This window comes from Anguilla rostrata, chromosome 2 (genome assembly GCF_018555375.3).
Source record: "Anguilla rostrata isolate EN2019 chromosome 2, ASM1855537v3, whole genome shotgun sequence".
Classification (NCBI taxonomy): Eukaryota; Metazoa; Chordata; class Actinopteri; order Anguilliformes; family Anguillidae; genus Anguilla; species Anguilla rostrata.
The window spans coordinates 19,153,158-19,175,600 of NC_057934.1; the positions used below are offsets into that span (position 1 = coordinate 19,153,158).

The 22,443-nt window shown below is 45.0% G+C and overlaps 1 protein-coding gene across 6 annotated transcripts in view; it reads right to left on the reverse strand.

Moving 5' to 3' along the window:
* The window catches only part of ndst2b (N-deacetylase/N-sulfotransferase (heparan glucosaminyl) 2b), an 83,294-nt gene extending 62,860 nt beyond the window's left edge, over positions 1-20,434 (reverse strand). For 3 of the 6 annotated variants that reach the window (XM_064321016.1, XM_064321014.1, XM_064321013.1), the window contains exon 1: positions 20,278-20,434. The gene's annotated coding sequence lies outside the window, so the exon portion shown is untranslated. The remainder of the gene's footprint in view (positions 1-20,277) is intronic. The other 3 variants (XM_064321017.1, XM_064321018.1, XM_064321015.1) reach the window with 1 other exon arrangement.
* Between the last annotated feature and the right edge of the window lie 2,009 nt (positions 20,435-22,443).

Here is a 22,443-nt window from a genome sequence, read left to right on the forward strand (position 1 = left end):
CCGGGTTTCAGAGCTTTATTTATGACCTCCAGAACTTCAACGTCCTGCCAAGAAAGTGGATCAGAGTGCCAGAACAGGTACTATAGCCTGAGCCCGTTCAATTATGCAGTCAATCATTTTTTGTTTTTAGCCCCGTTGTGGCACAATCCTCTGGAAGGGATGAATGAATTAGCTATAGGTTATTTTAAAATCAGCATCAAGACTGATCTAGATGTTGGCCATCCATTAATGACTCTATCCAATGCAGGAGCAACCAATAATAATAATAATAATAACCGCTATCAGGGAATGTTCCGGAAGTTTGAGAGACAAAGGGTGGCGACAACCAACTGACAAACCCCCATTGCACAATCAATGTGTCTTTGTCTTTTGTTCCGCAGAGAGTTTGTAATGCCCAAATTGAGATCGTAGCCAAAGCCATTGCCACCCCAACGCATCGATAACAACAGATTTAACGTTGGCCGCATTGCGGACGTAAGTGCACCGCTACTGATATATATGGTGTCAAATCCACACTGGACAACATGTCAGCCATCAAGAGAAGAACTCAGCTCTCGTGATAGTCCTACCTCATCCCAAACGCTCTTGTACGTCGCGGATGGAAGTCTTTGTGAAACATTTGCAGCTAGGCAGCTCATAATAGTGATCCAATGGTGAGCCGTTCAGATGAGTGATTCTGTTGGATGTTAAAAGGGTTTATGTCACCAATATCTTCTCAGGTCTCACCATTACTGTGAATCACATGAGCAATGGTCCTCAGAAGTCTGATGTAAGTCAGAGCAAAACCTTTACCCGTATAAGGATTTCCGGATCAAAGCATAATTTCTCTATGGAGAAAATGCAAGGGAGTTCCACATAACCGTGCCCTTCACAGTCTGTGATTTAAACAGTTGTTCAAAACATAGACGCTTTTATCCGGATACGTTCCCCTCTTAAATGACACTGGATCCACTGAATTCCAATGCTGCTTTCCAACCAATATATTTATTTTGCTAACAGCAAGCTAACACTGCTGCGAACATTATTTATCTCACAGCTAGCCTGGAGGATTTTCAAGTTGGTCAAAGCTAGCATTACCCAGAAAAGAAACTTAAAGAAAGTACTCGAATAACTTCAAAATATTTAGGCCAACAGCGAAATATACAACTGTACAAAACAAAATCACATAATTTATTGCATGGGTAACAGCAAATATAGCTGGAAATATAGCCCTGTGTGTGATGTTGTAATTGTGCAAAGGGTTGCTAAGCACATAGCCATTAGCAATTTGCTTTTGAAAATAGCAGATTTTTTGTATTATAAAATATGGGTGAAAAGTATTGTTTTTTCATACACAAACGTCCAAATGTCATAAATTATTCTGAAGGAATTAAGAAAACGACATCCATTTCTTCCATAGGCAGTCTATTTTTTAAATCCAGAAGTAACGGAAATGGTAACAAAATCGAAGGGAATTACGGCAAAACTTCTGAGACCCATGGGAGACTGAGCTATGGCCATCACACACATCTTATCTTTTTAATCTGTGTGGCTGAATGGTTGTGTGACATCTTTGTCCTGCCCCGATCGATTAAAGACAGACAGACGAAAACACAGGAGCCTTTATCACTTGCAACACATCTTTTGGCTTTCACATAAAATTAAATTTATAGAGTTGAGTACTTAACTGCAGCTATTCAAAATAAGTATCTTTACTCAGGTACATAATAGCAGTGCACTCACCTTTCTAACCATAGGTTAGACAATCACAGCTCCACACTGCCCCCTACAGGATGAGTGTCACTTTTTAAATGGAAAGCACCTAGGCCTACTTGTTTTGTTGCGCAGTATGTTTGTATGCAGGGTGTATATATATTCTGTACTTATGATGCGAGTCGAACAGGTTCAGAAATGAGACACAGGGTATGGATGGTGGGGATCTTAAAATTAACTGATTAAAAGCTGTGGATCATGAATTATTTACCACCCGCTTCTGAGCACAAATTATGCAAAAATGCAAGAGCAAAATAAATACACGTTCTGCTGCACTTATGGTAGACATGTTTACAGATGCAGGACCAGCGGTGGCCTGGCTTCGCTGTCACATGGAATAAAAATGATTTACTGTGGTCTCTTCATCATGACAATATTTATCCTCACCTGCTGCGCCACAAATGACTTTCAGCAGAGAGGACATTGCTCTCCCTCCCTTTATCATGCTCCCCTTCGTTTTCAATAATTCTCTCCCTCCCTCTACCACGCTCTCCTCTCAATGACTCTACCCTTCCTCTACCATCCTCTCCTCATAAACTCTACCCACCCTCTTGGACTCTTTCCCTCTACCACCCATTGCTCTGGATGACTTTCTCCATTTCTCCATTCCTTTATAAACCTCTCTCTCTCTCGCTCTCTCTCTAACTCTAGCCCTCTCTCTCTCTACCACCCTCTCCTCTCTTTGACTCTCTCCATTCCTCTATAACCCTCTCTCTCTCGGTTTCTCTCTAACTCTAGCCCTCCCTCCCTGTACCACATTGCCTCTGTACTGTGACTCTATCTATCCCTCCCCCAATCCATATCTCAATGTCTACCTCTTCCTCCCTATCTCCTTTCCTTACATACTCTCTCCAAAAACATTAACACCGAATATTTAACAGCAGTCATGAAAAATAAAGATGAGATGCATAAAAAATAAATGCTATGTAAAAAAAAAAAAGCATTTTCACAGGAGCCTACACACTGTGCCCTTTTCAGTGCTTTACTTCCCCTGTCTCAGTGCTTCTGCCTCTCTGCTTTGCACTCTCTGTCAGTCTTTGAGCTCGCCAGAAAAAGAAGGATTTAGGTGTGCCCTTGCAGATGGACTGGCAGTGGGTGGGATGGGGTTGGGGTGTGATGAGGACATTCAATAAAAGAGTTGAAGGCAAAGATGAAGGGAGCAGGAAAAGAAGATTAAAACCATTAAAAAGAGAAATCTTAAAAAGCTGTGAAGGTGTGTATGTGTATGTGTGTGTGTGAGAGAGACAGAGAAAGAGAGAGAAAGAATGACTGTTATGACCTCAACAAAGTAAAGTTCTGACTTATTTGTGCAGAATTAATGAATTTTACAGGGTTGGCAGCCATGGCATTCAGTCCAGTAGAGTAAGTGTTGATGGCATAGGCTCTGTCCTTGACCAGCATACAGAGACATCTCAAAGTCAGTATGCCATGGCTGGTGTGCATAGGCTATCCCTTCTAAGGGCACAGGTCAAGGTTATTGTAGATAAGCTGACATGTTGAGGTCAGCATGTTATGTTGCCTAGACCTAAGTATCCACACTGGCTTATCGAGGTTAGCGTCTATTAGCAGGTTGATGCTAGTGTGCCTATGATACCATATCAAGGGTATTGTGTGTATGCCGCAGGTCCAGGCTAGCATATTTCACCATATTGAGGCTAGTATGTTTATGTTGATGTGTTGGTTTTAGCTTTTGTCTATGCCAACCTGTTAAAACTAGGGCGTCGATGTTGTTGCACCAAGTCTAGCGCGGTAATATTTCAGCCTGGAGGTCAGAGCGCCTGTATTGGCTTGCAGATTTGTGTTTACGTCACCCTGAGTGATGAAGGCCTGCTTGGCTAGAGGAGCCACAACCCAACAAGCCCATCAGAGCTCCAACCAACTGTTCATCTAGTCAGAGATCAGCTCATGGCCCACACCATCCAAAAAAGAGAAAATGTGATTCATAGATATTACTAAACATGCAGCAATGAATCAGAAACTTCCTGCAACAATGTATCAAGCTGTGATATCATTACTACCAAAACCAGAGTGTACTGAACATATTCCTTCAGAACATAGAAAAGTTTGATTAATCCTGATAATAAAATATTACCAGAAATTATTCATAATAGCCAATAGGATTGCAAAGGTACTTCCTGATATAATTCACTGCAATTAAATAATTTTACACTTTGTAAAATGATTGGATGTACTTCCAAAAATTTGTTTTAATATATTTAAAGTCAAAGGATGCAATTTCAAGGAAAGTCATACTAAGATTATTCTTTAAGTAAAACTCAAATGTTTATACTTTGGTTTGTTATTCAATAAATAGGCACATTAACTGAATTCTTCTCTACCTAAAGTATGTATATATACACATACATACTTTTGGCATGTATGTGTATATATGTGCATATGGGTGTATGTATAAGATGTACATGTATGCATGTAGATTTACATTGTATATATATGGGTACAAGTGATAATAATTCAAAGCATACAGTTGAAGTCGGAAGTTTACATACACTTAGGTTGAAGTCATTAAAACTCATTTTTAACCACTCCACATATTTCATGTTAGCAAACTATAGTGTTGGCAAGTCAGTTAGGACATCTACTTTGTGCATGACACAAGTAATTTTTCCAACAATTGTTTACAGACAGATCATTTCACTTTTAATTCACTATATCACAATTCCAGTGTGTCAGAAGTTTACATACACTAAGTGGACTGTGTCTTTAAACAGCTTGGAAAATTCCATAAAATTATGTCATGGCTTTAGAAACTTCTGATAAGCTAAATAACATTATTTGAGTCAATTGGAGGTGTACTTGTGGATGTATTTTAAGGCCTACCTTCAAACTCAGTGCCTGTTTGCTTGACATCATGGGAAAATCAAAAGAAATCAGCCAAGACTTCAGAAAAAAAAATTGTGGACTTCCACAAGTCTGGTTCATCCTTGGGAGCAATTTCCAAACGCCTGAAGGTACCATGTTTGTCTTTACAAACAATAGTACTCAAGTATAAACACCATGGGACCACACAGTCGTCATACCGCTCAGGAAGGAGATGCGTTCTGTCTCCTAGAGATTAAACATTTGAGCAAGGCCTAAAAATCTGACTCAGTTACACCAGTTCTGTCAGGAGGAATGGGCCAAAATTCCAGAAACTTAATGTGAGAAGCTTGTGGAAGGCTACCCAAAATGTTTGACCCAAGTTAAACAATTTAAATGGAAAGCTACCAAATACTAACAGAGTGTATGCAAACTACTGACCCACTGGGAATGTGATGAAAGAAATAAAAGCTGAAATAAATCATTCTCTCTACTATTATTCTGACATTTCACATTCTTAAAATAAAGTTGTGATCCTAGCTGAACTAAGACAGGGAATGTTTACTAAGAATTGCGAAAAACTGAGTTTAAATGTATTTGGCTAAGGTGTATGTAAACTTTCGACTTCAACTGTAAGTACTGTACAAGTACAATTATGGATGGTGGGTACCCAAAATGTAGACATTATGTAATATCATCTACCAGTGCTATACACTAATTGTAAGGCATGTAAATGTTGATTGTAACTGGTATGTAAACATTTATGGAAATTCCAAACAAAACTATGAAAAAAGAGGAAAAACTCTGAGCAGCTGTCAGATCTGAGGCAATTTATCAGCACCACAGCGATTCACATTCCTGGGAACTTTAGGCTAAACGAAAAGGAGCGCATAATAATGTCCAGTCCCCCCGAAGCGAAGGAGATAAGTCACATTGAGTCAAGCTCCGGTATTAAACACTCAGGAGCTATCGCCGTAGTCCCGGGAGGGCCGGGGGAGCTGAAACAACACGCTAACTGGAAGGAGCTCCATCCCAACGAGATCGGAGCTGAAGGTCAAAGACAAGGCGTGACAGCTTCTGAGAAAGCGCGCGGGTTAGCCCCACGTCGAGACACGAAAGCGCTACTCCGCAGCGTCTCACGGGGACCGCACGCCGCCGGCGGTAAATCAGGGGGGGCGAGTCGCGACTCGCCGAGAGCTGGAAGGGCGTGGACGGCCGGCGGCCTCCCCCCTCCCGGACGCCCGCCACGGGAAGAGGGGGAGGGGCTTTCTCTGGATCAGCAGGGGGGAGGGGAGAAGACGGAATTTTGAAAAAGAAAATGGTCATAGGGATTTCCATGACTGTATAAATATCCATCCATTATCTATACCCGCTTGTTCCCGGTCGTATTCTGCAGATCCGCTCCTGGAGAACAGGGACGCCTCGGCCCTCTCCCCTCCCGCCGACCGGCCTTCTGTCGCCCGTCTGCCCTCCGCCGAGCAGGGGTGACCCCGGCCACATTATTAACGGGCCGCCATCTTGCCTCCCGAGTCGTCCCATTCGCCGAAGCGCGTGAGGAGGGGGGGGGGCCCACAGAAGAGCGGGCCGCGGGACCGGCTTCGGCAAGACAAGAAAGGAAAGCGGTAACGAGAGCGCGGCTGTCCCGGTGCCCAAGGACAGGCTCTGGTCCTGGCCGCCGCCGGTGAAAATAAATATTTGTGAAAGGCGCCACTGCAGTGGAATTTACGGACAAACACCCAGGCAGGGATGACCAGAATCGCATTACAGGGGTTTGTACAGTGTCTCACATTGCAAATCTTTCAAGTTTTTCAAGGACTTTTCGAGAACCATTTTTGAAGTTTTCGAGAACTTTACCTACAGATGAATTACAACCGACTTTGGTAAAACGGTACCGAGACGTTGCGTGGCAGGAAGTTCACTCGCGCTGTAGCTAGACTTCGGTTTTACGCGGCGCGGTTCTTTTATGTGCTGAGACCTCACAGCCCAGCTGGCGGGCTGCGGGGTAAACAGAAGGGGCAGCTGGCTGATCGCACTTCGGAGGAAAACCGGTGCAAGTCTGTGCCCTCCTGAACTGGTGGAGGAGGCTGCCGCATTGGACCGGGCCTACCTGCATGAGCGGGCACTGCAAGCAGGAAGGAAAAACATGGCAATAAAAATATCAGTTCAAAAGATAAAGCTGAACTTTCTCAGAGACGGAGGTCAATTCTACCCTGAGGTAAGGTGATCGGCAGACACTGTGGCACTACAAGGCAGTGACCCAACCGGAGCCTGGTCTTCGCATTAACGGACATTAATCACCTTCAAACCGGGCGCTGTCACAACAGTCCCTCTCCCTCCGTTCCCACGGTGACATCAAATCAATGAATATCAATTTGCCCAATGTGCTGGGCACTGATCTGAGATCAGTGGGGAAGAGGCCAGAGCGCAGAGTCACCGACGATCCTCCCTGACATTCAGGACATTCTGCATCGTCTCCATGGTTACAGGCTTTTTGGTGGGATGAGATTCGAACAAAAGTGTACAGCCACAGCCTCAAGTGGCTGACAGGCCATTTTTAAAAAATGAAAGAAACTAGACTGTGTAGAGACCGTCCTCAAAGCTATGGTAAGAAGTCCAGCTTTTATCTCCTAAACACACATACACACACACATACGCTCGACACACACACAAACACACACACACACGCACACACACACACACACAGACCCATGCACATACACACATCCACACACACACACAAACATACACACTCACACACACACACACACACACACACACGTTTCCTTTCTCTGTTGACATCCTCATCTTCCCTGGCTGTGTGGGCAGTGTGTGCATTCTGTGGCAAGAGAGGATTCTGGGCTTTGTTACAAGGCAAACAAAGACACATCAGCTGAACAGAGAAACCTTTAAACACAGAAAGCTTCAAGGGAAGTACACGACCCAAGCTGGCCCCTGCAAATATTTACTGGGAGCGCTGAGCTTTCCCAATCACACCCCGATGGCTAAAGAAGTCTGGGATTAATGCCCTCGTTCGGTGCCGCCAGAAACCCGCTACTCCGCAGGATGACAGTGCAGCAGATAAGGATAACGTCCCTGCGGAGTGACAGCATCTGTCCTCCCAAACATGAGCCCCCTCATGTAAATGACCTCAATAAATGTGTGTGTGTGAGTGAGTGAGTGAGTGAGTGAGAGTGAGCGTGTGTGTGTGTTTGTGTGAGAGAGAGTATAGATAATTCCATATTGCCATATCCCTCGTAACTTGTCACTGTTCATTTTTCTTCTCACATGTAACTACATAAACATTGTATATATTTCATTACTGCACAGTGTCTTGTCACAAATTTATATTCTTTGGACACATGTACCAGCCTGTACCCCGTGTGCCAGCTTCTACCCCTAGAGAAGATTAACCATTTTCCAATGTTCCACTATCCTAATATTTTACCTGATAAAACCCTCCATCCACACACCCCCAGGCCTATTGCCTTTGCACCTCTGTAGAACCTCGCTCTAAATTCAGACCTCTCATTCGAACCTGACGTCAACAACGCTGGTGCACCCCCCGCGACGCTGTCCCTCCACCACAGAATCATAATCAGAAGCCATGCGCTCAGGTGCGAGTCTGGAAGGAGCAGGGAGGGGTTAATATTTAGGGTGACAAACCAGGAGGGGAGGGAAGGAGGGGATAGAATGTTGGGGGGGGGAAGGGGGGGAGGCTGATTGTCGGGAATTTTCCACATTCTTGGCCCTGGGGGTCCGCCGACCGCGGCGAGCGATTTCTACACTAGCCGTTTCTCATTCAGGGTGGGAACTAAATTCAATCTGACAGCGCCATGGCGGGCGGCTGTACCGATCTTCGACAAAGCCGCAGTGTGCGAGGAGAGCGAGAGAGAGAGAGAGAGAACTCATCTGATTGCAAATCCAGCTGAAAATCACCAGAGTACAAAATCATCTTACAGCACAAGCACACTCCTCTGCTTTTACAGGCCAATTTTGACTCTCTACAGTGTCGCGCTAAAGATCGTTCAGAACACACCCCGAAAGAAGGCAAATGCAATATGTCTGAAACATCGATGAAGAGAGAAGTAGGAGTTAGATTTCCCAGAACGTGTCTTGCATGCCATTGGAGAATCACAGAGATCCACAGCAGATGAACAATGAGAAGGATTGCTTATGGCTGGATTTTGTAGTCTGGTCCACGAGTTGTGTTTGCCAACAGGACATGAAGGAGGGGGCTGCTAAAGTGATTCAGGGCAGTACTACTTTATAGTCAACACTAAGGCAAATACGTGTTAAGGAAGACATGAGTAATCTCCCACCATACCTGTGTATAGTTTATCGCAACTGAAAAGTGTGTGTGCATGCCTTGTGTGTGCACTATGAATGTAGTCTTGAGAAAAAGACATGCAATGTCAGGAAGCAAATGCCCTTCTTTAAGGTCAGGTGGCATGTTTATCAGCTCAGGCCTGAGCGGACTCTGCCATGCAGCATGAAACGTCTGGAGATTTGATCTAAATGGCCGACTAAAGTGCTCCAACACCACCTGCCAGAGAAGGTACAGTCCACTGCAGAATAAACAAACAAGGGTGGGAGGGAGGGAGGGAGAGGAGGGGAGAGAGAGAGAGAGAGAGAGAGAGAGAGTAGAAGGGAGAGAAGGTAGAGACAGAGGGTGGGAGAGAGAGAGGATGGTAGGAGAATTAGGAAATAGAAAGAGACAGAGGGAGAGAGGAGGTAAGAGAGGGGACAGAGAAAAACAGGGGGAGTAAGAAAGGAGGAGGAGAGAGAGAGAGAGAGAGAGAGAGAGAGAGAGAGGGATGGGCCTAACCAACATCCGTTTCATGAAATAGAAAGCCCAAAATGTAGGAAGAGAGTGATTCTAAGGCATTCTCTTTGATTGCGTTTGAGACTTTCCAGATGCACGATGCCTCGCGAACGATTTGTGGCATTATTTTGTCTGCCGCTGGCGAGCGCGGTGTTTATATTGGTGAAGTAATTGGGCCCGTCTGGCTTTCGGCAGTTACGCAGACAGGCCCCTGGCAGGTGTGCAGGTGAGGCTGTGGAACTTCTGATGTCTGCAGCTGATCTGGAACACATCCCTATGACAACCACATGAAGTGTGTGGAGGGGGGTGGGGGGGGGGGGTGTATGAATCACTCTAACTGCCTCTCACCCCGCCACTTGTTACATATGCAGATATGTGCAAATGTATGCGCATCACGCATTTCTAAAAAAAAAAACGCACCATCTCTCTCCTATTCCGAACGCAGGCTAATGTCGCAGTCAGTTTGGGCTAATTAGCATGCAAATGTATGCAATTAACCAATCAAGACAACTGTTCCGCAGGTATTTTAAGAAAGCGTTTCTGAGTAATTGTGCAAATAGTACAGCCTCAGGAGTAAGATCAACCTGTGTGTTGCTGTAACACACAGAATAATTAGAATAATGCTCAAAACTGTGCGCTGCTAATGCCCTGGTGTTAAAAACAACGGAAAACAGCAGCTCTCCCACAGCTGTCGCGTAATGACCTCGGTGATTCGGGGAGATTTACTGCAACCTAGCAGTGCCCGAAGCTGCCACGCGAGCCAGCGTCTGTTCAGCGGGCCGGTCCGCGCGGGGGAACAGAAACGCCCGTCGACGCCGCTACAAACGCTCTCGTCAACGGAAACGTAAAAGAGCAAAGGTGGGTTACTCCTGCAGAACAAGGGCACAATGAGTGGAGAAGGAGATAAGAATCTGGGTGGGGGGGGAGTGGCACAAGGCGGACAACATGAAAATATTACAGACAGCTAGTAATTATCGTGGAAAAGATGACGAAGATAGAGAGAGATGCATGGTATACTCAGTCACTAGAGAGCTCGTCACTAGAAAGCTCGGCTTCCCATTGGTCAGGTACAACAAGAAGGGTGGGAGTGACACTCCCTCTCCATTGGCGGCCACAGGAGTTATTGGGGCAGATGGCAGGTTGACTCCTTGCCCTTTAGAACTGATAAAATAAAGTGTAGAAATAAATAAATTGCAGGTATGGGGGGGGGGGGGGGGTTACACTGCTCAAATCCGAAGTGCAGTCAGGACAATTCATGTGCATAACCGTTATGGTAAATCGTAAATGGACTGCATTTATATAGCGCTTTTATCAAAAGCGCTTTACAATTGATGCCTCTCATTCGCCAGAGCAGTTAGTGGTTAGGTGTCTTACTCAGGACATGACAGCCAGGGCGGGTTTGAACTGCAACCCTCCGACTGCAGCAACGGTCTACTCCTGAGCTATGTTGCTATTTTATACAAACTACATCCATGCGACAGTTGTGCAGCACGCGTGATTTTGCGGGGGTGGCGGAGTTTGTGCAGACCAGTACGGAAGACTCCAGGAAGGACCATGAGCGAATGTGACCGACTCGCTGGCTGCCAGGCCAGGCCCGTTAGATTTCTTATCACAGGCTAGCCAACAATGGCTTTTATCTTTTCCGCTTCGTTCTGTCGGACGGAATCTGCTGAGGTCTCCAGACACCACGACACCCCCTCCCCCACCCACCCAACACCACCCCAACTGCCACAACCCTCCTCACTGTCACACGCCAGCATGAAAGCAACAGGAGCCGGACTGACGTTTGCCAGGCGAGTCCGGGTAAGCTTCGGGACAACAGCGCGGCTCCAGGACAGAACTCTGGTCGACGGCCAGCGATCCCCGAGAGGGGGGGGGGTAAAGAGGAGCTTATCGGCGGGCGTGGGTTTGGGCCAGCGCGGGGTCGCCCTCGCCATTCGCCCGGACGTTCGGCCGGGTTCTCGGCGGGGCCTCCGGGGCCCTGGGCCTCCGACGGCGCAAGGCCACGGGAGCGAGGAGGGAGGCCGGCCGCGGCTCCGAACGCGTTTCGAACGTCGGTCGGGTCATAGCAACCGGCCCGGTCGGCGCGCACGAACAGGCCTCGGGGGGAAAAAAAGACTCCGAAGGGCAAACAGAGCGTGGAAACCTGACGAGAAAAACCGCGCGGAGACCGGGAGCCCTGGAGGAGCTGGAGCCGGCCCAATCTCAAATCTCAGACTTCGCTCCAAACCAGCTCCTTTTTTTATTTTTTACTCCCTTTTCTCGGGGTTCCGCGAGCCCTCTGACGGGTTCCAAGAGACGCTGGAGGAGTCCTGGGGTTCGCTGCCGGTGTTGTTTCTGCGTCTGCGCCAGAGCAGAGCACAGGGAGGCGAGCGTACGTCACACGAGCCTGGCTGGCTCCCCAGAACCCAGCCAGCGGTACAGCCCCACTCAACAGAGCCCAGAGCCAGTAAAGAGTACCACTGCTCACTCACACGCACACTCACGTGCACAGATACACACACATACACACACACATGCTCTCACATATGCACACACATACACACACACACACATACACAAATACATACACACACATGCTCTCACATACGCACACACATACACATACAAATACAAATACATACACACGCACATGCTCTCACGTATGCACACACGCATGCGCTCTCTCTCACTCATACACATACCATACACACACACACATGCGCACACACACAACTATACACACACCCACATGCACACACACGCACACACATGCACACACGTGCACACGCACACCCACACGCCCTCCTTCCCAAGCATGTCTAAACCTGCAGGCACACCGCTGAAAATCTCCGAGCTGCTTAGTCACGGACTTTGACATCCACCCGATGGTGATGGAACGCACATGGAGAGATGGATAGAAAATGAGAACGAAAGAGAAAGAAACATTTAATGAAACATTCGACTTTTTTCCTCGGAGAGAGCTTTAGTTCGGCGGGGGGGTGGGGGGGTGGAGGAGGGGGGGTGGAGATAATCCTGCCGCCGCGACTCACCGCCGCGCTCCTTCTGTGTGAAGCAAAGCGAGAAAGACAGATTATTCCCGCTTCAGAGACTCTTCGGCGGAAGAGAGACTAATAAAACGCCGTTCAGGGGGGAGAAAAGGAGGAACCGAGAAGAGAGGACGGCGCAGGACAGACGGAGTCTGCGCCGAACGCGGACCCGCGCCGTCAACGCCGAGGAAACGGCGCTCCGCTCGGCACCGCGCTCCCGTCCCGCGCTCCCGTCCCGCCGCCGCGGCACAGGGCAGTGTGTCCACGCAGATAAACTCCCCCCAGGAAGTCCCTCTGCCGGCTATTCATCCGGGCCTCTGCAGCAATGCCGGACCCTCGTGGCTAACACCCAAACCGGCTCCACTGCCGAGAGGCCTGCAGCTGGGAACCTGCTGTTAATGTGAGAGACGATTTCCCCTGTTAGCCAGACCCACCGCTGGAAACCAAGAATCATCTGCTTTCATGTGAGAGATCAAATACTGACAAACATTCTAATCAAAATTTTGTCCCTTTAGGACAAGGACGGGTAAAGATTTACACATTGTTCAGTACTACCCCCCCCCCTCCCCCCAACACCCACACACCCACACACACTCTCTCTTTTTCTCTCCCTCTCCCAAAACACCCCATGTAATCAATAACATTGTGGCACTCCGAATGAAGAAAACCTCAAACTGAATGGAAGAAAAGCCAACGGCGGGAGCCACCTGGAGGAGAAAGGGACTGGGTGTCAGGGGTCGTGCGAATGACCACAGGGTGGGCGGAAAACATGCATTTTTTGGCTTGGACACAGCTGTTCCACCCACGAGCCAGGTACTTAACCTGAAGTGCTTCATCAAAAGCCTCGGATGAATGCTAGCCGCTCCGGACAAAGCCAGCGCATAAATATTATGAAATGAATCGCGTGTTTTGGAAACGGTCCACAGAGCCATTTGGACCCACGCGCAGCTCGATGCTGACAAGGTCGACGCGGCCCACAGAGGTCATCGCTCGTGGCTTATGATCTCAAATCCCTTTGCGTTTCAGAGAGAGAGAGAATGTATGAGGAGGCTCCTTCACAGGCCTGTGGTGTGTGTCCACTGTGTAAACAAAGTCACACTCACTGACAGACTGCATCATGGGACACGGGAAACAGGCAGTGTCGGAAAAACTGAGAGGAAAGCTGAACTGATGCACCAACGGGACTGGCAAAAAATGGTTGACATCTCCTCCAGAAAACAAAACAAAGTCACCCTGTCTGCATTGGACTAACTGTATATAAGTCATTTCTTCTATTTGCAAGTACAGGGAGACAAAGGGGACAAAAAGCAATATGGGCTTTTTTAGCTTTAAAACTCATGGAAGAAGGATGTATAATCATAAACAAAAATGTAATGCTTACTCAGATTTATTATTAAATTCACCCTGGAAAGACACAGTTTGAGGTTACGGTATATTCCAGTCTAAAAAAAGTTATTAAAAAAGTAGTCTGGGAATTATACCACTGACCCTGTACTGCACCTACACAAAGAAAAACAAGACCCAAATAAAAATATATTGGGAATTTTGTCCGGTTCATCTGCTGCAGTAGTTGCCGCTTTTACGCTGACATAGGTATGCTGAGTGGTGTTGACAGAGTTATGTTTTTGAAAAGCTCCAAGGGAAGGAGTAATTTCCAATTTCCTCTTGACACGTACTTCAGCTGTTAAGTCAAGGTGACGGGTTTGGCGTGGTCAATAACGCACCGACAGACAGGGATCTTATTTTATGTGCACGCGCAGTCATGCATAATTCATGCGGGTGTGGGGAGGTGTTCCGGCACATTCCGTGGGCAGGACGCTGGGACTTGTTCGTGTGCAAACAACCCCCCCCCCACCACCCCCACCCCAGCCGTAAATGCAGGAGTGTGCCCACCTGCTGTTCAAAGAAAACTAGCTGCTCGCCGCGGGAGCGCCCATGATGTGTAATTAAGGCTCAGAGACAGCTCTCTGTCTTCCCTCCATGACTGACAGTAATGGCTTTAAACTCATCCTATTAGTCAGCGCCTCTCGACTTTGCTCCACGAGGCATGTCTCCTTTTGCCAAAAAAGCGAAGCAATTTTGTGGCAGATGTGCTAGCTGCATATGAGGATTTAAAAAAAAAAAAAAGAAATAAATACCCTTTGAAGGGGGCTCTGAGGGAGGGAGGCATGAAATAAGAAAATGGATTCGCAAGACTGCACAGGTAGGCCTAACTGCCAGTAATCTCGGGAGAAAAAGCACGCCAACTGCCAATTCGGTGATAAAAGCTGGTGGAACAATATACCGCAACAATAAAACGAGACTTAACTGAGCCACCACTATAACACTTACAGGGCTGTGGTACAGCTATTTCTTCTAAGAGAACGTGCACCAAACATTAGGGCGGCATTTAGCGTGGTTTGGCAGAAGTTTCACAAGCAAAAGGTTTCTGCGATGGGCAAGATGGCAGGCCAAATCCAGAGTGCTTCAGCTCCCATCGCGGGCTCAGGTGAAGGTTTCTGCACACGTTGAGTAGGTTTTGTCTATTAATGATGCCTCCCAGCTGAGGTGGACAGGAAGGGTCTTATTAAGCTTATACTGGGAGTTGAATGGACCTGGACCATAGTGAGTCATAACCTATGTTTATAATGTCTCATCTGAGACAGTGTCCCTGACACTGCAATGGGGCAGTGTATTTCCTGCTTAGCCCCAAAAAGAAGACTACCTTCTACTGGCCCAACAACAGGAGTTCAACCGACTAATCCCTGCCATGCTTTGCTTTCACCATAAATCTGGGAAATGTGGTATGGTTGCCTCTTTTCAACTGCTGGAAAAATGAAAAGCTTTTGAAACCCGGGAGGTTACCAAGTCAATGTCTTGGCATTACTGACCAATAATAGATATTAGCTGGCTTGCCTAATTATGCCGAAAGACATCATCCTTTTCATAATCAAGAAATGCTGTTGAAGGTATTTTTAAAAGAACCAAAGCACTCTCAATGGGTACACACTGAGAAAGCAATAAACTGCCTACCTCTGAACTAACCTTGTGGTTTAACGGGTTCGCGATTGACAGCGCTCCTCGAGTGCACGCCAGGCACTTGGCTCCTGCAGTGACTTGTGTTCAGCTGAGAGAACTGCCACCTCCTCACCTGTTAAACGTGGGCGGGAGGTGGGAGCTGGAGTTCCTTCAGCCTCCCCAGCACAACTGCAAGAGTCACTGATTGAATAAAAAGCTTTTTTCTCACAAGGTGACAGAGTCCTGCTGCTTCCTCATTTTCTGAAAAAGGTGGGTCGAATTACAAGAAGTAGAACCCGGAGGTGGAAGCCATCACTCAAGTTCCCCACACTCTTTAGCAACAGTGAGATAAACGACATGTCCATCATCAAAGCTCTTTAACCCGATTGGTGGAAAACAGACCCTAGCAGCGATGAGACCTGATAGTACACCACATGTGTCAAAATATCAGCCATTCTATTTAGACTGTGCTGCATTTAGGTAGCTGCCCATTTCTATCACGTTGGCATGGCCCAAGTTTTACAAACAGTTTGACAATTTTGTCAGCGGGCAGACTTCTCATTAGAAATAGCAGCTTGGTTCAGTTTTTTTGCTGCACGCTCACATACTTAAGTACTGATCAGTATGCTTGGAGGTAAATGTAGCAACCGCACAAGCATGCAATACCAAAGTATGCGATCTGGAAGACTGCCAAGGTCAGACAAGGCAGTCGGACAGTCAAACACATCCTTACCGATTCAGGTTTATTTGCAGACATTTTGCCTTCGCCAGAAAAATTAAGAAGGAGAAGAAAAAGCATGATAATATGCACCTCCATTGTGTGAAAGTCAAGCATGCAATTTGTGCCTTAGAATGCATGCCATTTGTTCTGCAATCTTACCACAGAAAGCTGGCTGAAGTGTTCACTAACTGCCTGTTTTCTTTTTCAAAGGCACAAGGGCCTATAAACAATGGAAAGACAAGATAAAAATGCGAAGATGAGTAGTTTAACTCATCTGTGTTCCATTTTCAAACCAGAAATTTAAAAAAAGGATTGGCATATGACTGGAGAGACTTCACGGCTCAAAAATGTGATGCCTGACAAAATAATTTCGGCTTTTGCAACAGCCCCCTGAGGTGCGGTCCCTGCTGCTGTAAAGAATCCAAAGATAAGCCACATCCCCGGGCTCACGGTCCATCAAGTGGTCACAGACACACCGATTTAGCCAATGATAACACCGAGAGCATCCGCATCCAGTTTACGATTTGGGCGAAAGCAGGCTAACTGTTTAATTGTAGTTTCGCTTTTCAAATTCATAACCTTTTTCTACAGCAGTCATAACCAGGCCAATAATCTGATGTGAAATAAGCCAGCCCATCATCTCCTGATGATGTAGGCTACTTTTGTAGTAAACCAATGGTTTACTACAAATTGCTTCTAACATGAGTTTGTATAGCTGGGGCTTCAGTTGGAGTTGATGAGTGGAGTGTGAAACTCTAGCATAATACTGGCGACAACGTGTGAGAACCAATCAGACAGCGGACACCAATCTCACAGGCACTTACTTCCCTTTCCAGAACGTCTAGATATAGAGCACCTAGGGAGTCAAAACTACGGTTCAGGGAAAATACTTGGGGCTACTTCCCCGAAAAACACAGTCAAGATTTCACAACCGCCTTCTACCCTGACAATTTGTGAATCTGAGTCTGCTACTGCTGATGTGAGTTAACCATTAAAACAGACAAAAAGCATTCCAATTAGAGAAAGCTAGGCCTCAATTTGGCATTTCAATCACATTTAATTGCTTATATGATATTATATTGTGCTTTCATCCAACCACCTAGCTTTGGATCTATCTTTCATACAGTCAATATTTTACAACAGGCTGAAAAAGGTTCTCCCTGTTACTGCTAATGTAAGCAGAGCAAGAAGCATCCACTAAATTATCATAATTAGTGATAATGATCACAGATAAATCTCTCATCCTATCAATATAGGCTATAGCCTGTTGCACCTCAGATCGTTTTTTTTATTTTTAAACAAGCCTTATATTGTAATTCATAGATTTTTCCTTAGATTTTGTTTAATAATACCAGATTGTGGTTTTTTTTTCTTTCTTTTTTTTTTTAAAACACATTTGGAAACCCTAATCATATTCATGAACCAGTCTTATCAATGCAGGAGGAAAATGTTCACCCTCCACCCCCCGAGAATCACTGCCCCCATTGCGTACGGGGGTGGAGCAGGACGGCCTGTAGGTGCCAGATCGCCTAGAGGAGTCACTCTTCTGCGATGAGCCAGGGACCGCTCTCCCTCCCTGGGTGACACTACAGGCAATTATGGCCCCTCCTGCAGGGCGGGCAGGCTTTGTTAGCGCTGGAACTGTGTGGATCTATACGGATCCAAAGAGCCACTTCACCGGAACACAGAGCTTTAATGAGGACGAGCCGGCCCTCAGAGATCTTTCTTTGCTACATATATTGGTTTGTGACACTCATAGTAGGACAAACTTCACGTGATCATAGCTGGGACAGTGCAGTAGGTCATAGGAATAGCACCCCCTCAACCAACTTCCAAGCCAAATCGAATGTGGATTTAGCCTTAGCGTCCAGGAGGGGCTCTTCTCACCGATAATGTTACGTATAGAAAATAAAGCTGAGCCTCGTTCCCGTTTCAGAGACAGAGATGAATGGCCTTCAAAAACGGAGAGCCACCCCTTGTGAACAGTGCCCATGGGCTGTTCTCTTAATTACACGGATGCTATCTGAGGCATTGGGATTTCGCTCTCGGAAAAGTGATTTATTTCTGCCTTCAGCCCAGTGCTAACTAGGTCTCTCCACATAAGAATGATAGAATTTTTGCTAATAGCAGGAGGGGGACCCACAAAAAGCACATTTTCCCGTAATGTTATGATCCAAAAGTAGATTCTGTAAGTAAAGGCATTTTTTTTTAAGAACTTGTTTTTCACCATGAACAGACATCCAGACATTATTGGTTGTATTTGCAATTTGGCCTTTGATCAGGACCAATAACAGGCTGTGAAACAGTGTACTGCTGCTCCCAGACCCAAGTCTAAAGGCTTCTCATCTCTCATCTCACGCTCTTTGAACTTTTGTCCACTCACAACTACAGGACACACCTACCCCTGCAGCTGTGTTCTTAGGTCATCCATCGTGGTCCTTTACTGGAAAAATCCATTTGCTTCTAAACAAAGCGTCGGTGATCACCTGCCTGACATGGGTTCACATGAGAGTACCAGACATTATCATCTCACATACTCATGTATTTATTCCCATTCTACTCTTACCACTGTACAACATACTGAACACAGTGCATTCAATGACCAATGCAGGTTATGTGGTTAATTGAAGGTTATAAGCAGCCACTCAAAGATAAGGGCCAGGCATCATTTGGACATCTGACCATGACCGGCAGAAACCAGACCTGCCCATGAAACCATTTGTTTCAGACAAATACACTGAGAAAATTATAGAAATGACATTGGCGATTTGGATCCTGAGGTACATAAAGGTGCAATACGACCTGCCAATGACTACTGCTACTCTTGGCAGTCACACAAATAGAGCTACTGGCCACTACCATCATTATCCAACACAAGCCAAGAGAGGTGTATTGGATTGGCAGTATGGTTTAAGAGTGCTGCTGGTCACCCAATGTTTTGTGGTTAGATTTAATCTGGGCAGTGCAGTTGTAGCTACCCTTAAGCAAAGTACATAACTTGTATAAAGCTTCAATAAACACCCAGAATTCAAATGAATATGTGCAAGTATGAAAATAGAAAACATCATGTTACCTGACGCCCCTGTTGCGGGAATCTGAACAACGTGTTGAGTTAATAAATAGATATGCTAATGAATAACAATGATCTTCCATAGTAATCTTCATTAGATAATCCCAGCATCTTTATTCCCATTAACAAGTATAATAGGCTACACTCACCAGTCTTCATAATAACAGAGCATGAAGGCTTGTTGTGCATTTAATTGGACTGGAATACCCAAAAGATCAATGATCAGGTGGTCTAAGGGGGAACCATGCCAGATTTATAGTGCTTTCATCCTCGAAAAGTCAAATGTGGAAATGAACAATCACCAAAAAGCGAATCGCTAATCGCTCATTTTAAGATTAGCAGTAACTTGCTAACTGTAGCTACAAATTCACCGCACTGCATATCCTGTCATCAGCCAAAGTAGATGAAAGATCGCGTTGCAGATAATTCGTAAGTTCACTAAACACTATAGCAGTTACACCATATCCTTTTGTTTACGTAGGCGTGATTTAAAATCCACATGCAGTAGCAGCATACATTCCCGCTTTATGACAACACACGGGTTCAAATAGCGGATGCATTTCCCTTAATGTGCAAGCCAGCTGACGTTAGGTTGCCCCTTAACACACACAAAAAACTTGAGTAGCCTAGCTACTAACATAAAATGTCAGATACTGCACACAACCCCAAAGGTCACGTTCTGCTGGGCGTTTAAATACCTGCAAGACAAGTAAATAAAAAACTACTGATTCTGATTTAATATCTTAGCTTTATGTCCTGACGCTGAGTACTTTTCCTTAAATTGTTTCTTTTTAATTTTTTTATTGCAAAGATAACTTGTTGGCTCCATATCCAGTAATGCATCTTGCTTTCAAAGTCCAAAATAGAATAGTTGCTTTAAAAACGAATAAAGAGTTTCTTTATTCCCCCTTCTAGTTATTAAAAATAAACTACTTTCTCGCAGAAGCCAAGCATCATTTTTCAATGCAGGGAAAAATCCGTTGACATGCCACATCTGTAAACGCTGCACATACCATTTGCCTCCCTTAATGCTAATTTTATATAACAATCGGTGACATTTCACGCTTACCAGATATATTGTGCCGAAGTCTTAGGTCTTATGAAACGCTCCTGGATTTTAAAATGTTTTCAAAACTGGAAGTTTATAAAGCCGCTTCATCGCATCCCATACGACTCCGCCATCTTCACACAGCGATTAATGCACTCGCTCACTTTGCCGAAAGGAGCGAACCAAACCCCGCGGTGCGGGGGAGGGCGTTCTGCTGACTTTCCCATACGCTGAGAACACAACAGAGACGTCACTTGTGCAATTTTTACCTTATTTTTAAACATGATTAAGTAATACCTGTTTCAATTCAATACGTTTGACTGTTTAGTTAGTCTTAACGCCAAGTAGCTTTAATTCAGAATTTATTTTGTAAACATCTTGCTACTTCTGGCAGAAATGTTTCAATAATTTAGCAGGTATGATAGGCCTAGTCTATTGTGTTTTATGGTTAGTATCCAAAATTATGATATTTTCATAATATTCGTATATTATTTATCAATGCGCATGTGCATCGATCTAGGTAGAGTAGCTTTTCCAATGCTTTGAAGAGCATTTATTTATTTATTTATTTATTTATTTGGAATGTTTTTTTTTAAAATTCCAAATCAGTGTTCTAGAAATTTGTTGTGATTGTTACTCCAGAATTAGAATGTTCAGTTAAGAACATTCTAATAACATATGTGTGATCTTGAATCTTAAAGCGTTAATAACCAGATATCATTTAAGTTCATGACAGGGTAAATTTGTGGACATTTGTTTTTTGATTTGTTTGATTTGTTTCTGCAATTAAAAAAAGAAAAAAGAATACTAAGCCTTTAATTCCTATGTTATACAACAACCCCTGGTCAACGTCAATGTGGAAATATTCCCTCTAGGCTTTAAAACAGGTGTTAAACTCTAGCAGCTCCTGCTGGCGAAGAAGAGATCGCACTAGGATTAACTGACATAATCTTTCAAAATGTCTGTGTGGAAGGTGAGGGCAGGTTACAGGTCTTTTCGATATAAACTAAATAAATTCAATGTCACGTTGTTTATTCAATCCAATACAAGTGTTAAGGATTCCACTGTTTACCGACAAATCGCAAATGTACACACTATCTGACCAGTATTACGAACGCGAAATATTAGTTTTACGTCTTCTAATTGAAATGCAAAACTATTAATTATAAAATCCACAACCTACTGCTTGGATTGGGATTCTGTTTTTTAATAGAGAACGTTTGGATGTATCCTAATTAGGGCAGCATGTGGTTTAGTGGTTAGGGCAATGAACTTGCTGCGCACCACGTGCATAGCCCAAAAATAAATGGGAGGCTGCCTGCTTGAAGCTGACTTTAAAGCATTGCCTCACCTTCTTTTATGCCAGCTTGCATTCCTCCATGTTTCTGTTTGTCTATGTTACTGGTGCCAGATAGCTTGTACAGACAGCTCTGTCTTTCTGTGGATGGTAACCTGATCGTTTCACTGAAAAGCTGCAGAATTTATTGGGTAACATCACATTAGGCGTGTGTTGCGCCATCAGTCTGAGCAAGTCGTTAAGAGGGGTCCCAAGGTTCTGCAAGCGTGGGTGTTGGTAATAAGCGTGTGTGTTCTGTTGGACCCGTTACGTTGTTTTACATTATCGAAGTTCAAATATGACTCCGAGAGAACCGAAGAGTGTGTGATGAGAACCGCCCATTCACTTGACATCGGTTTGACAAGCCAGACTAAAACCAACTTGTTGGTCTTTTATATAGCTTTTCAAGAGCTGATTATGGTGTTAAACCGAAGTAGATACAGTATTGCAATACATGTCATCTAAATACAGGGATCTGGAGTGTTAAACATGATTTGACAAAGACACACGATATTATTGACATAGCTCATTTCAGCACTCTTTTAATCTACAGCAACTGGCACAGTTTACAATGTACAGGCAATCCATCTATACAGCTTTATACTTACTAAGGTAATAAGGTTAAGGTGAGTAATTTTGCACACAGGCACCACTTGCAGTGCCCTGAAATCAAACCTGATATTGCAGTTACAAGGCTGGTTTCCTAATAAATAGTTATTTTTGGTAATTTCATTTTTACATATTTCTTTTTTTTTGCATGTAAAATCACGGAAACGTCCATTATAAATAGATTAAATGTGACTTGTCCCGGTTCATGTAGGATTGTGGGAGGTAACTCCTGACGTGTAGTA